Source organism: Camellia sinensis, chromosome 13 (assembly GCF_055761805.1).
Source record: "Camellia sinensis isolate YWXY chromosome 13, ASM5576180v1, whole genome shotgun sequence".
NCBI classification, from domain to species: domain Eukaryota; kingdom Viridiplantae; phylum Streptophyta; class Magnoliopsida; order Ericales; family Theaceae; genus Camellia; species Camellia sinensis.
The window spans coordinates 73,553,287-73,568,799 of NC_138973.1; the positions used below are offsets into that span (position 1 = coordinate 73,553,287).

At 32.3% G+C, this 15,513-nt stretch overlaps 1 protein-coding gene across 10 annotated transcripts in view; it reads right to left on the reverse strand.

Moving 5' to 3' along the window:
- The window catches only part of LOC114296855 (retrovirus-related Pol polyprotein from transposon RE1), an 88,686-nt gene that overhangs the window by 10,960 nt on the left and 62,213 nt on the right, over positions 1–15,513 (reverse strand). For 5 of the 10 annotated variants that reach the window (XR_014349045.1, XR_014349043.1, XR_014349044.1 and 2 more), the window contains exons 2-4: positions 14,792–14,992; positions 13,028–13,100; positions 12,686–12,790 (exon numbers count right to left, since the gene is read on the reverse strand). The exons of 1 other annotated variant lie outside the window; for it this stretch is intronic. The gene's annotated coding sequence lies outside the window, so the exon portion shown is untranslated. Of the gene's footprint in view, positions 1–12,685; positions 12,791–13,027; positions 13,101–13,184; positions 13,260–13,450; positions 13,487–13,606; positions 13,714–14,791; positions 14,993–15,513 lie in introns of those variants that run through there. 4 more of the 10 variants (XM_082902531.1, XM_082902530.1, XR_014349046.1 and 1 more) reach the window with 4 other exon arrangements.

A 15,513-nucleotide genomic window follows, 5' to 3' on the forward strand; every position in this document is an offset into this window, starting at 1 on the left:
TACTTGATATATGTAATTTAAATGGAAATACAAACTCAACCCTTCAAGCAAAGCAAAAATTAAAAATAAACAAAATGAACTCCGCTTTCGTAGGTCTATTGATTGCATTTAACATATGCAACAAGTCTTTAAACTCCTAGGTTATCGCTAGTGGATGAGTTATAGTCTTGTAAGGGTTTGCAGTAAATATACCCACAAAATTCAAAAACTATCCTCAATACTTTTCTTTCATTATCATACAACCAGCTCAAGTGCAAAACCATGAATCCCATCACCCTTCAGAAAAACCAATACTAGCAACAAGTAAAGATATCCCACAATATTCAAAATATGGAGTGTGTGAATAAGTTTTGCCAGCACAAATACAATTTCAATCTCAAAGTAGAACATAACTCAAATTTCTTTTCGAAATATGCTCACTCAAATCTCACCGGATAATGCACTCAACAAATAAATCACTCTGAAATAGGTGCAAAATTACCCTCAATATACATATGCGAGCGGAATAATTTAAGTCAAAATTAAAATATCTCACATACTAGATCTTTGAAAAAGAACGCTAATAAAGAAGAATAAATATAGACTCATGAAAGGAATGTCAAATACTGAGAATTTAAGGCTCTGTTTGGAACAATTTCCAAACGAGTTTTCTACTCCCATATTTGAATATGATGTTTGGATAGGTAAGTGGAATTAATTTCCACAACTCTGCAAAAAACTCTGTTTGAGAGCGCGATTTTCAATTTTTTTTTTTTTTGACATTTGGCCTAACCGGTCATCCGGCTGGTTGACTGGAACAGTGCAATTTTTTTTTTTTTTTGATATGTTAATTTTTATATATTCAAAAAAAATATTTTCCGAATTTTTTAAATTTTTTTATGTGCTTTAATAGAATTTTGAGTTGTATGTTTGGTTATGAGTTGTAAGTTTTTGTATCAAATATCAAATGCCACATCAAAAATTCCCCACTCAATTCAAAACTCTTTTCAAAACTATTTTCAAAACTCTTTCATCAAACAAATTTTCCACACTCAAATCAAAATTCCAAAACTCACAAACTCAAAATACAACTCATACTCTCAAATCATAGTTAGAAAGCTCTACCAAACGCAACATTAAATTACCACACCATCACTCTTTTAAATCATGTCCACATACAAATCATACCACTCCGAAGATCAAATAGGACTTTTATTTGGTTGTAAATAATGTATGGGACAAGGTAATACAAAATAAAGGGTAAAGGTGAACAAATAAAAATGAATGACACAGAATTTATTGGGATAAAAATAAATAAACTAGGGCATTAGGGAAAATAATTCACTCATTCCTTCCACAATTTCAACATTCTTTTTTATTTTATATTCATCTTTTTTCCTTTTTTCTGATTTTTTTTTTTTTTAATTTCCAATTCAAACTTATTTGCCCTTTCCTTAATAATCTCAACAAATCTCGAAATACATTGGGTATTAGGTTCAACAAAGAAAGGCAAAATAAAAGCTCAAAAGGGTGTCTAGTGGTTAATGAAATAAAGAAGAAATATAAAAGGCTCAAAAAAAAATCAAAGATGGCCTAGAATCATCTCTCAAGAATTGGTATGGTTCTTCCAATTTTCATGATCTCAAAGGAGTAAAAGTGTGATAATAAATCAATGTATTCTCAGTATTTAGCCATAACAAATAATAATGAGACTAATCAACAATATAATGCGCTTCCAACAAAAAGAATCAAGAGTAAATGTATAATAATCCTCCAAAGAAATAATGGCATGAGAACTCACAAGGGTTAAAAGTCTCCACTTTTATTCTTCAAGATTTCCAAGTCATATTCACTCATTAACTAAAACTAAATTTATGTGGCTAAAGTGCAGTGCAAATAATTTCCAGAGATGAATATTTGAAATACTTTAACAAAGAGGCTAGTAAAATAAACTTCATTCAATTCTCATGCTAAAGCAACAAACATATCACAAACTGAGTTCAATCACCAAATGCAACAAATGAATGATAAACATGAGTATAGATAAATTTTATTTTTAAGAAAAAAAAAAAAAAACTTGCAGTCACATAAATTCAAGATTTATTAACCTCCCCTTACCCCCAAACCTAAATTAAACATCGTCCACAATGTTGACAAGTAAAATCTATTAAGATAAAGGAAAACGAGATGTAAGATATCACCTGAAAGCACAAAATCTTCAAATCAAGCACAATGCTTGCAAAATTATTAGCTACCAAAAAACAAAAGAAAGCATAGAAATAAAATAAAACAAAGTATGACAATTTACATGCATGCTTTTATTCGCTTCTTGTAATTTATAATCAATGGATCCTCCCAATTAGAATAATTTAACTCAACTAATAGTTTTTTCTTCATTAGATCAAATAATTGAGTCAAAATTGTTATCTTAATCACACCATGTAAAGAATTCGTATACCAAGGGAATATGCTCTTAAAGATAACCATCTCCAAACAAATTTTGCGTCGAAATTAGAAGATCACCAACAATGAAATCCCACGTATGTTCACCTCTATAGTTTTCAATCTCACCACTTATTCCTTCTCCTTCAATTTGATGACCTTTGAGTCAGTTGTCTCTACCTTCTCTAATTTTCAAATTTAAAATCAGGTGGAAGAGGTTTTAACTCAGGATCTAGTAGGTGGTTACATAATGAAGATGGAAAAATGTCTGCCTTAATAGTATTTGATAAGAGTTTCACTTTCAATTTAGGCGGCTCCACTATGGATGGAATTGGTGGTGTTGAAGATAGTGGAAGATGGTTCACTTCAAAAATTTCGCCAAGTTTTGACCATATACTGAGGGCCTACTAACTTTTGGGGAAAAGGAGCTTTGGGAATGAAATTCCTATAAGGGGATTTAATTTTAAGATGGGAAGTATTTGAGTCCTGAACTTCATGATCAAACAGGGAATTTTGGGTCTCCTCTAGCTGCCTCATGTCCATCTCCTTCACCTCTAAAATTTCCACTTCATTCTCAATCTCTCTCTCAAACCTGTGACATTCTTCTTCCTCTCTCTCAAACACTTAATCAACTAAATCTCTCATTTGATTTTCTCTTAGTTCTGCATTACATTGCATGTTTAAGTGATTGGCGTTTCTAAGTTCCGAAATGGTCTGATTGGTGAGTTGGATGAATGCCTGGAGAGTGTCCTCTAAAGATTGATTTTGTTGCTGGGGTGCAGGAGGCTAAAAATTGGATTGAGGACTAGAGAATAAATTGGGATGTAGTTGATGAGTGGGTTGCAGAAGGTAAGTAGGATAAGGGTATGTAGGACTCTGAAAACTTGGTAAAAAATGATTTTGTGATTGGTACGGTTCCCCAACTACATTCATAAAAGGCTGGTTTTGCCCCCACAAGAAATAAGATTGATTTTGCCAACTATGACTATATATCTCTGGAAGTCAGAATAATAACCCATAAAGGGACACAGTTGCGTTGTATGCATTAGACTACCACAAAGAGCACACATGATTCACAAAATTCATGGTCTTTTAGTTTTTTTTTTTAAATTTTTTTTTCTTAAATTATAACAATAGTAGTAATAATAAGAATAATAAATAACTAAATAAATGATCAAGTCTGATAAAATAATAAAATAAATAAATAAAATGGATCTGTTTGCGACTTTTCGAGAATTCCAAAACACAACTTCTGCTATTCTAAGGGAGGCCTGAGACAATTAAATTAATATATAGAATCAAAGGAATAAAGGGGATGATGAATAAACAGTGCTGCTTAAGCCCTATGAACACGTTTGAAACTCTTTTATGTTCGAAACTCATTTTTTTATATTTATTATTACTTAGATATTGCTTATTAAGAAATATTGTTCCACTTTTTCCTAAAAAAAATTTTATTCTTATTTTAATAATTGGATCCTAATTATAACTAGTAGAAGGGGCTTTCAATTCAAGTGGAATCAATTTTCTTATATAAATCCCCGGCAACGGTGCCAAAAACTTGATGTGTCAATTTTAATTATACTCGCAAGTGCATGAACCGTACAATAGTATAGTTAATGAGTGTGAGGTCGAACCCACAGAGACCTATGATTAAAACTAATCAATTTCAAAGTTAAATAGACCATAATCTAGTAAACAAATCTAATTTGATTGAAATTAAATCTAAAAATGCAATGAATATAACTAAATAATTAAATAAAAAACGAAATAATTTAATAAACGAATATAATAATTAGCACCAGAACTGAATTCCTTAATTCTCTTCACAATAATTTTAGAAATCAATCACAATATCACAATTATTATGAAAAATATTATCATTAAACTCTTTTAAAATAATTATCTTATGTACATTCTTCCTCACATAAATGTTCAAAATCAAATCATCCAATGTATCCATTTACACAAACCACCATAGATACCCAATATTTGAATTTAACAAAATAATAATCGAGGTAAAATAATTAATCAATAAATTTCAAATCATGAAAAAAACACGATTAGATTCATATCCAAAATCTAATGAGTTAATTATAATGAGACAATAATGATTAATCAATCAAACCATATAGTTGGAACATGCAGTCAGATTATGTATTTAATTATTACGAAACATGAGGTTTCATCTTAAACCTTAGTAAATAATTTAGTTAATCATAATTAAACAAAAATATTAACCATTAAAATAAAACTTACAAGAAACTTGAATGCTAAAACCCTAGCCACCTTCTTCTCTCTCCAAAAGTTCTCCCCAATAGAGTTACATGTATTTATAGAGAAGAGAAAACCTAAACCTAATAATAAAAAATACAATAGGACATTTATTCATAAATCCCTCGTGATGTGAACATTCACAATGTTTACACTGTAAAGTATGAATGTTCACATAACCAAGTTGTTAAGCGTTCAAAAAATATTTATAAGAGTAAAATTGTCCATATTTCATGGATCAAATGTCCAAATAATAGGATTTATTGGAATACAAAGTACTTGAAAAAGGATTTCCTAATTAATCTCCCAAATAGAATTTATAAGGGTAAATTACACTCACCTCCCTTAAGGTTTCTAACAATTACAGAGACCTCCCTTGTAGTCAATAATTATAGAAATCTCCCCTACTTTTTCTGACATTGTCAAGATTCTCCCCTCCCATTAATTTAATCCAAACGGAGTTAACTTGGTTGTGCAAATGACCATAATACTCGTTACACTTAATACCCTTCAATTTTAATTACCTATATATCAAATTATCATTTTATTTCTCACAATTTTTATTTTTTTTTGGTATTTCCTTGACTTTGTATTTTTTTTTTCTACTATAAGCTTTGAACTTTTACAATTTTTTAAAAAAAAAAAAAAAAAATCAACCATTAATGAAATTAAGAAAGAATATCCATGTTTCTTATTTGAATTAATTTTGAGATTTAATTTAAATGAAAGAAACAAAGATGGAGATATAGATTTTAGATGTAATAAATAACAGATTATTTGAGTATGTTATTATTTTCAAATAATTTATTTCTTCAAGTAAAATTCTATTTTAATTAGATGTAAGAAGTGATAAATTTAAATAGTTTATTATTCTAAAATAATTTCTTTATCTTTCATTCCCTATCATCTAATTTTAATTTATTGCAACGTGATTAGATATTTTTTCACTTTTATATTTATTTTTAAAAATTTTATTATTAAGTTGAGAAATATTGACTTATTTTTTTAATGATAATTAAAATTTGAAAATAATATAGGATTGTGAAAAGATAAAATGATAAAAAAAATTAATATATATTTATGAGGTAACATTTGGTAATTTTTTCAAATCAATTTTTTTTATTATAAATATGAAATGTTATTATGTTTATTTTTCTTTAAAAAAATTAAATACACAAATATGTTTACAAAACAAAAGAAAAATTCATGTTTCGTAAGTTGCTATGGTATTGGGTGATGCTAGCTAGCATTGATGAAAGAAAAAAAATGATGAAAAAAATTGAGGAAAAAACATAGAGAAGAGAACAAGTAATGATAATAATAATAATAAATTATATAGTGTTGCTATTTGCAACAGTGACACAATGAAAAAAATAAATGAGAAAATAAATAGAAAGAAAAATGAAAGAAATAAAATAAAGAAAATGGAAAGAAAGTTATAATTTCTCCAAATATGTATTTTCCATAGGGGGAAAAAAATCAAATACCTATAAGTATTTTTAAATTTTTATTCGAACGCTAATTTCTCAAAATAATTATTTATAAAATTGGTGGTCTTTTTAAAAAATAAAACATCATTTATACTTTGTTTCATAATTTTTAAATAAATGATTGTATTTAATCTACTATAAGGTTTAATGATGATCAATTTATTAGCTCTTTTTTTTTTTTTTTAAAGATAAGGTTATGTTTGGATATTCTAATATATATATGCTTGTCTTAACAATTTAATTTTTTTTTTAAATATTGTATAGAATTTAATAATGTTGTTTAGCATTATTAAAATAATGTATGGGTCTTTGTTAATTTTTTGTAAAACCTCAGGAGAGGTAAGTGAAATTTACTATTTAAATATATAAGGGCAATCTTGAAATTTTTTACTCATAGTACATGACATCAACATGATGTCATCATATTCTGTTAAATAAATTAATAGAAAAGTAAAGGTGGGAGAATCTTAATAATAGTTTCAACACTAAGGGTGGTTTCTATAATTATTGAAATTATAGGAGAGGTTCTTATAATTGTTAAAAACCTCAAGAGAGGTGAGTGTAATTTACCCAATTTATAATAATAAAACTAATCTTCACCGCCGGTGTACGGCACGTGAACTTGGTTTTGAGTGAGATGCAATCTATAATGCCAAATTTACATATTTGCTAAAAATGTAAAATTAATGTTGCAAGCATGGTTTGAAGACAGACACCTCAATGTGTCATAAATGATCCCATCAAACTTTTTAATCTATTTCAATGCAAATTCCAATTTCCATAATTTAAGAGCATTTTTCCCAATAAACTTCCATAAAACATAAAAATAAACATAAAGAGATAAAATAATATACAAAATAAGTCTAACAAAGTATAAATTAAGGGTATAAAATATATATTATAATAGACACATCAAGTGACGTTAATATTAGTTGAAATATATGATTTCATTTTTAAACTAATCATATCTTTAATTTGAGCTCTAAGCAGCTCCACAACCCATTCTTAGGTTCTTAAGGCCATCTCCAACATTTAACCAAATCCATCACCAAATTTAAATTTGGTAAAAAAGTACACTTTTTTGGTCTCCAATGGTTTTATCAAAGCTGTATCAAATTGAGAACATCCCAAATCTTTCACCAAACTGAGGACCTGGGCCAACTTTCACCAGTTTACTGTGCGTGAACGTTGGGGGTGGGACCCACCGAACGACCAGCCGAACGTTCGGCCAGTTGTCCCCCCGGTCATCCTACACCTTCCATGTAAGCTCAATTGTTTCCAGTGCCAGACTGACTGAAAACGAAGTTGTCGGGGCAGAAAATTTGGCCGTAGGGTCTGGATCTGACGCTGTCTATGGTACTCGACTCGAGATCCATGAGAACGACTCGAGGGCTGAAGCAGCCACAACTAGCCTCGTTGTAGTAGACATTGACTCGTTCGAGTTGGAGATCTGAGTTGCCGAGGTATTGGCCGGTGGGGTCGATGTCATGCTCAACGCAGACCACTTCCCAGAATTTGACGCCAATTTGGTTGCTGCATGCGTGAGAGAGAGAGAGAGAGAGAGAGAGAGAGAGGGTTTGAGAGGGTTAAGAGAGAGGAGAGAGAGGGGGTGACATTAAGAGAGAGGAGGAGAGGAGAAGAGGGGGGGTTATGTATATATATCATAGTTGTCAAATCGGGATTCGAATCGTGAATCAAAATAGTATTGTACCGAACCACAAATCGAATCGAATAGTGAATCGTAAAGATTCGGTCACCTTTTTTTAATTACATAGAAAATATATCTACACACTTAGATATCTAATAAATATGAAATATTAGACATAAATCACTAAAAATATTGTTTTAGATGATGATCATGTGGTCTAGGTAAGAAGTTAACATTGATTCCCATGTTTACCACTTCACCCTTCCCCTTTTAGATACTATATATTATCAACTGTTCTTAATGAAGAAAGCAAATGAACACAAACTTTCAATTTCCAACAATGTGTTTGGTTTGAGTTTTTTGGATTAAGTTTTTTAAAAACTGAGTTTTTTGGTTTTCATGTTTTTTTATTTTTAATGAATATTTTTAAAATTTCAAACATTTTTTTTACTTTTTTAGATGCACCTTACTTAGATGTATCTAAAAAGTAAAAAATTGTAAAAAAATATTTTAAAAAATTAATAAATGCATAAAAATACAAAAAATGTACTGCATTCTCAAAAAATAAAAAAAAATTGCTTAAAATATTAAAAAAAATTCAGTAAAAACAAAAAAAAAGCACGGAAAACAAGAAAGTAAAATTTTCTGAAAAGTGTTTTTGGAAAACTCTAACTAAGCAAAACTCAACAACAATGTTTTTAATTTTTTACAAGGTTAAAAAACTAAAATCTTCAAACTTTTTCAAAAGTCTCACATGATAACTTCAAAAAATTCATTTTGTAAATGCAAATATTTAGATAAAATTGAATATGTAAGCCTAGAATATTGTAGAGAGAGAGTTCAAGATTCACCAATTCGATTCACCGATTCACCTACGATTCATAACCGATTCACCTACGATTCATAGCCGTTTGCGATTCACACAACCTGTTCGAATCGATTACCCACTGAATCGAATCGAATCATATGATTCGAATCGCGAATCGTATGATTCTAATAACAGAGATATATATATATGTGTGTGTGTGTGTGTGTGTAGAGAGCAATATAGAAATACAGAGATGGAAATCCAGATTGAGAGGGAGAGAGACAAATTTTTTTCATTTGCTCTTGATTGTCATCAGGCTGGTGCATTTTTTTTTTTCATTTGCTCTTGCCCGGTCAACCGGCCGATCGCCCCCCCGGACAACCAGTGTTTTGATGACAGCTATAAATTCACCATTGGAGTGGCTGACATCAGATAGAGGAATTCGTACTTTTTTTACTCAAATTTGATAAAATATTTGGTGAACCGTTGGAGATGCCCTAAGCATTTCATCTTAGTGATGGTAGAGAAAAATGGAAAGGGATACTAAGAGCTTTGTCCTTCCTTATTGAGAGAGCTTTGTTCCTCCTTCAAAGAGTTTCGGCTCACAAACACAGTGATGACGTAACGGTGCAGTGGGGTAGGTCAGAGTAGACAATTAGACAAATCTGGAGCATTAAATCTCAACCAGGCGTAAGCATTTCATCTTAGTGATGGTGGAGAAAAATGAAAAGGGATACTAAGAGCTTGGTCCTTCCTCATTGAGAGAGCTTTGTTCCCCCTTCAAAGAGAGCATCCTTCAAAGAGTTTCAGCTCACAAACACAGTGATGATGTAACGGTGCAGTGGGGTAGGTCAGAGTAGACAATTAGGCAAATCTGGGCCATTGAATCTCAGCCATTGTTTTTAAATTAGACAAATCTGGACCGTTGCAGAAAGTTTGCAAGAGAGATTTTTAAAAGTAGATCTCAGCCATTGATTTGTGTGTTAAACAGATCTAGACTATTTGTCAAAAAGTGATCAATCCCAACAATTCTGAGGCAGTGGCTCAAGAAACTGAAAATTCAAATCAATTGGTTGTGCATCGTGTGCCAAATGGCAATATGAAGGCAAACCTAGGTGGTCGTCGAGATAGAAATCATGAAGAAGTCAATGAAATGGAGACTGGATCACAGAGTGCAGAAAAAAGCAGACTTCGAGAAGACAAATGGCTGTGCTAAAGAGAGTGAAAAGGAGACAACAATGGAGTTGGAGTTGAATATTGATTTCAAATTATGGTGCATGATGTGTAAAGTTGGGACCACCAGCAAAGCGTTGATGATTGCTCATCAAATGGGAAAGGAGTAAATGACTTTGTTGCAGGAAAATAGTGGCAGTGCACAGCTATAAAAACCATGCCAGAGAAAAATCAGTTTATCAATAGAACCAGTGACGCTACCAAGCGATGACTCCTCCTTTCCCTCATCTTCGGCATCATTGGTTCTATTGATATACTGATTTTTCTCTAGCATTGTTTTTATGGCTATGACACTGCCACCATTTTCCTGCAACAAAGTCATGCGCTCCTTTCCCATCTGATGAGCAGTCATCGACGCTTTACTAGCGGTCCCAACTTTACACGTCATGCACCGGATTTAAAATCAGTATTCAACTCCAACTCTATTGTTGTCTTCTTTTCACTCTCTTCAGCACCACCATTTGTTTTCTCCAAGTCTGATTTTTTCTGCACTTCGTGATCCAGTCTCCATTTCATTGACTTCTCCATGATTTCCATCTCAACGACCACCTACGTTTGGCTTCATATCGCCATTTGGTACACACACAGGCACAACCAATTGATTTGAATTTTCAGTTTCCTGAGCCATTGCCTCTGAATTGATGCCTAGAAATAACCACTGCCTCTGATCTTCTCCACCCACCTAGGGTTTTTTTAAATCAATTTATGCTCTTTCTAACCACGTTTTGGTCATTTTATAATGAAGAGATTTGATTCGATGTGCGTATGCACACAGAAAACCATTTAATCCGTCGGAGTAACAAAACAAGTACAGCGCAGAAGCCCATTGCCTCGTGCCTTGCAAACAAGCAATCACCTCACCTGTGCCTCGCGTTCGTCGCCTCACCTCGCTATGTTTGAAGTGCAGCCTTGCGCCTCTTCGCACCTTGAGCTTGGCATGCGCCTTTTAAAACACTGATTCCACAAATTCTATTTTATGAAATGGTGGACCAAATCATATTGAAAGTGACTCTTTTTCTCCAAATACAAGAGGTTCAAATGTACTAACTTGATTGATCAATAAACATGAACAATATAAAAAGGATTTAAAGCTATGAAGCACGGGTGCGGGTACGAGTACGGTACGGGTACGAGTACGGTACGGGTGCGGGTGCGGGTACGCCAATACGTCAAAACTCAAAAAAAGTATGATACGGGTACGGCTGCGATACGCCGATAATTTTTATTTTTATAATTATAATTATAATTATGGTTAAAGGATCCAAACTACAAAATAAAATTTAATATCAAAACTAAAAAGAGAATTACAAAACTAAATATAATTGTCAAATGGTCATGATTAATATCATTTTAAAAATTAAAAATTAAAATTAAAATAATTAAAAATTAAAAGTTTGATTTATCATTAAAATGAAATTCTAAATTATTATTATTTTTTTATAATTTTTTTTTCCCTTCAGAAGGTTAAGTGGGTGTATAATTTATATTATGCTATATATAGAGAGAGAGAGGGGGGGGGGTGTAAATAAAAGCAAGCCACTTTACCAATTCCCATACCAGTTCAATTCAATGAAGACAATTACAGCACTTGACCATTCATTCTCTCTCTCTCTCTCTCAGCAAATTAACCCAACGCAGCAGCACCGAACCATTCTGAGCGAGCACTTCGTCCTCCCCCTCTTCCTTCCTTTCCACGACTCACTGTTCACCCTCGAAATCTTTCACTCCAAACCCTCCGAGACCCCCAAGCCCTTAGTCGACTCCCTTCGTCTCGCTGTCAAGGAACTCACTGGCTAGGATGAGGATTTCGAATGAAGAACTGCGATTGAAGATTACGATGCTCTCCAATAAACCTAGGTCTGTATATATTTTTAATATTACAAAATAACTCTCTATTTTTTGTTTTTTTTAATAAAGAACATAAATAAATTGCTCTGATACTCCTCAATCTCTTTACAATTTGATTTTTTGCCCCGGCGTACCCGAAACGTACCCACAGCGTACCCTTCCGTACCCACGGCGTACCCATGCCATACCCAAATGTACCAAACGTACCGGACCTCTTTGGCCGTACCCGGTACGCGTGCAGCCGTACCGATACGCGTACCCGTACCTGGTACGTACCCGGTACTCGTACGACATCATTTTTGGAGTACCCGTGCTTCGTAGATTTAAAGCTTAGCAGAAACCCTATTTCCCAAACTGCAAAAGGTTCAAAACATAACTACATCCTACAAATGCTTCAATTGGTTGAAAACAACAATAGTTAAAACAATAGTAAAGGCTGAAGATCTTATATCACTGGTATCAAAAACATTGGTGGTGTTTGGGAACTTGGTTCCCAGATTTTTTTCTCATTTTTTCCACTAAAAGACAAAGGTTTTGCAAAACCAAAAAAAACAAATCCAAACAAAATATCACATCCAACCCCATAATCATTTCACTTTTTCTCTCACAAACATCACATCCAACCACAAAAAAACTCAACTGTCTTCCCAAACACTAAAATTTTTTTATCCAATAATATCCTACAACTAAAAAAACCTACATAAAAACTCACTTCCCAAACACCCACATTATTCAAGGCTTCTTTATCATAGCATTCATCAAACATTACAGATAAACATGCAAATGTATAAGCATAAAATCAGAAAAAACAAGCAGAATTTGTTTTTTTTCATACAGTAGTACTAATCTTAACCTCACCTAATTAGCAATAGATCAAAATTATGAAACTCCAAAACCGTAACAAATTGCAAAAATCATTTTAACTAATTGATAATTCAATATGAATAAAGAAGTTTCACTAACCTGGGCCTTGTTAAGAAGCATGCCAGAGCTAATCCGAACTTTGCTCTCTACACTCTTGCCTGATTCAATGTCAGCCACCATGGACTTCTTTAGCTTGTCTTTGGCCTACTCACATTTTCCAAAATCAGATAATGTACTAACTTTAAGTAATTAAATACACTTTTTCCCCAACCCTCTTTAGTAGCTGAGATAAAGAGGGGAAGAAAATAACAAGAAAAATGATAGAAAATTGTTTTTTTTAAGGTCAAGAATTTTAATTTATTCTATTTTCCTACATTTTCCCAGCAACCAAACAGAGGATAAACTTTGTAATTAAATCAATGAACAGAGGTAAAATCTAACCAGTTGAACAAGATGATCACACTCTTCATGGATACCTCTGTTCATGGATTTCAATCTAATCACCGATCTTTTTCTGAAAAACAACAAAAACAGCTATGATCTATGATCTTCAATAGAGATTTAATGATATATAAGAGAGAGATTTGTGTATATATACGTGTTGTCACTGAACCATCCATGTAACCAATGAGAAGAAGAAAGCACGAGATCAAGGAAGAAAGAGAGGAGACAGAGAGAAAAGGGTCAATTTAGGTAGCTCCTCTTAGAATCTGGGGTACGATGAGAAGAACTTGGACAAGACCCAACTGCTGTGCCATCAGCTTTGTAGCTCAGACATGCAGGATGAAGCACACCAATTGGGCTTTGGGGCACAGATGGGGCTGAACTACTTGGACCCTTCATGAACCCACTTGCCAATGATGACTCATTGATTAGTTCAACACATTTGATCACTCTCTCCTGCATAACACAAATAAAAAAAATTAAAAAACTATATGTTAATTGGGAAAAAAAAAATTTGTGGGTAATCAAAACACAAATGATTTGATTAAAAAGGTAAAATCATGATTAATATCACCAACTTTACCTTTTTACATGTTGAATGAGGAGAAATTTCTTTCTCAGTGTCCACTGTTTGAGTTTCTCTTGCAGCAGATATTGTCACTACTGCTGCAACCTCAGAAGGCCTGAACTCTCCGCATTGAATTCCCACAGCACGGATACAGATACGGGATATGGATATGATACGATATGGATACAGCGATACGGAAAAATTTGAAAAACTAAGATACGGGTACGGTAGGGATACGTTCGTAAAAAATATTATTTTTACAATTTTTAGTAATGCAGTATGCATAAAAATAAAACCTAAAGCAAAAGACAACTTGATAAAGAAGAAAGATTCCTATAAAACTAAGAGTCTTCAAGGTCAATAGCTTCACCTTGTTCCCCTTCATCAGTGAATATCACAGGACCTTAGCTAAAGCCAAAAAACCATTCTTAAATAAAAATTTCAGCAAATATACTTTTTTAAGTCATCAATTATAACCTAGGAAGCACGAATACAGATATGGATATGGCGATATGAGGATATGGATATAACGATACGTCAAAATTTGACAAAGCATGATACAGGTACGGTAGGGATACGTTCGTTAAAAAAAATATTTTTATAATTTTAATAATGTAATATGCATGAAAATAAAACTTAAAGTAAATTAATAAATAAAGAGAGGGATTCCTATTAACCTAAAAGTCTTCAAACATCCAAAACTAAAAGCAAAAGTAAATGCAAATTAAACATCATTCTTACATGCCAACACCAAAAAAAGAATAAGAGCAGAGAGAAGAAACGTGAGAGAGTAAGAAAGCGAGAGAGAAGTGAGAGAGACAATAAGGATACATCAATTTGACAAATTCTATTAACTCTCACTATATTCCTCTTATCAAAGAACTAAACAAAATATTACAAGTAATATGTAACTTCGAGTATCCGATACTTCAAAATTAAGTATCCGATACTTCAAAATAAATAAAAAATTAATTAAGAAGTATCCGATACTTTTAAGAAGTATCCGATACATATCCGCGAGTATCCAAAGAGTATCGGTATCCGATAAGTATTCGATACGGATACGTCTCCCTTTTTGAAGTATCCGTGCTTCATAACACACTATCATTAGTCAAGCTTGAAATGATTGTACATTCTTTATAAAATGTACAACTATTTAAAATTTCATTATTCAACAGTGATTGAGAATTTACCTTTTATTATGCTCAATATGAGTTGGGTTGATCTAAAAATTGAAGATCTTGGCAAAACTTTATCAGCATTGATCTTTCTAAGGAAATTGTCTATGAAAGAGAATGGGGGGACTGCTTGCATACTCCACTTCAATGTGCTCAAGACAGAAGCTCCATTTTCTGTATGGTTCTAGTTTCAAACACAATTTTAGACACACCCACCTGTCACATTCCTCATTATGATATTAGAACATTTGGATCTACAAACAATAACAAAAGACACATGAAGATCTGATCTACAACACAACTAAATAAAAAAAAAAACTCTACAAATAAACATAAGCTGTGTTTGGTTAAGTGTTCCAAACACATTTCCACCTATTGATTTGAGTGTGGTGTTTGTTTTGAGCTTTCAAATTATAATTTCACACCCACTTTTGAAAACTCCTTTCCAGGAGGGAAAATTTGGCTAACCCGGTCATCCTCCCGGACGTCCGGCCAGTTGATCAAAACAGTATTTGTTTTTTTTTTTTTCGCACCTGTTATTTTTATATTGTAAATAAAAAATATTTTCGAAATTTTTTTTATTTTTATATGAGCTTTAAATAGAATTTTGGGTTGTGTATTTAGTTATGAGTTGTAAATTTTTGAATCAAATAACTTTTATAATTTCAAAAACTCAAAACTCAATTCAAAACTCCTTTCAAAACTCATAACCAAACAAATTTTTCACACTCAAATCA